Source organism: Galeopterus variegatus, unplaced genomic scaffold (genome assembly GCF_000696425.1).
Source record: "Galeopterus variegatus unplaced genomic scaffold, G_variegatus-3.0.2 Scaffold7859, whole genome shotgun sequence".
Classification (NCBI taxonomy): domain Eukaryota; kingdom Metazoa; phylum Chordata; class Mammalia; order Dermoptera; family Cynocephalidae; genus Galeopterus; species Galeopterus variegatus.
Window position 1 is genome coordinate 69,997 of NW_007733970.1, and position 1,391 is coordinate 71,387.

Genomic DNA, 1,391 nt, shown 5'->3' on the forward strand with positions numbered 1-1,391 from the left:
GAAAAAAAAAAAAAAAAAAAAAAAAAAAACCATAAAAGATGGAAGGAGATTGGGGTTACTAGAAGAGAGTACCTCTTATAATAAAAAATATGGTAGTTAGCAAGAATATCATCTGAATGAAATTGAAGGTAGGAGCACACATATTTGAGCATAGAAAATTCTGAGTTGTAGATATATCTAAAGTAAAAGCCCTAAAATGAAGTATTAAGAACATACATTTTTCAACCATCATATTTTGGGCTAAAGTGAAAGTACTTGCCTTCAGATAATTTGTGAAAATAGTTAGGCTGAAAATTTTATGGAATAAAAACTTGCCAGAATATAACTATGGCAGATCTGCCAACAATAAATTTTATTCAGGTCCGCTGCATTTATATCTATTTTTTCCTAATGATTAAGTACAACGTATTTTCCTGTTTTTGTGACAGGGTTTCCAAAAGTGAAAATAAGGATTTGTATTTAAATAGCTTTACAACAATTGGGAGTAAAGTTTCCTAAAGGCCTTTAAGACTGATATGAATGTGTAGATTACCATTTGGCCAGGTGGGCAATTGTGACTGTCTTCACATAAATTTAGAGCAAAGAACAATAAATATCACAAGTTTCATGTATAAAGGGCCCCTACTCTGGTTATGTAGTTAAAGAAAATCTGTGCTGGATTTGCTTCTGCTTGAAGTTGGTGTGAGGAATGGACTGAGAAAAATAAGCTGGGGGTAATAGTATGGGCAGTGCTAAGGAGAATTACCAGGTTTCCATATGTCTAAAGAAGATAGCCATGCATCTGTATATATAGGTACACCATGAAAAAGATACATGGGACATTGCTTTGATAACTAACTCCTCACCTGGTTGGTGAGGGAGGGATGCCCACCCTAGGTTACTGGGGGTGGCCAAACACACGACCCTTGACTGAGCAGATGAAATTGATAGCACTCTGTTAGTCACATATACTCTCAGCCCAGGGAAGGAAAACCCCGCACATGATACAGGGCCACATGGTGGTTGTTTCTGGAAACAAAGTAATAAGCAGGGTTTATGTTAGGTAGGCTTTATAACATCAAGAGGGTGAGGTGACCCATTTCCCACATGAGGATGTGACTGGTGTGTTTTGGTAATTCTGCAGTTGGCAGAGACTTAAATCCATTACTCAGGGACAAGCAGAAACTACACCTGGTCTCCCTGGCTAAGAGGGTTGTTTTGCAAGGGAACCTTATCTGTAGGAGTAGAGTATGGAAGGAAACTTGTGGTTAGGTCACTTGAGGGACTTCCAATTTTACCAGATGTCAAGGCAGCACATAATATTGGGCCTTAACTTCAAACCTTACACCACTGAGTTTAGGAACTTGGGACCCAGAGACATTGAGTAGTAACCTAATGTCAAACAGCAAATA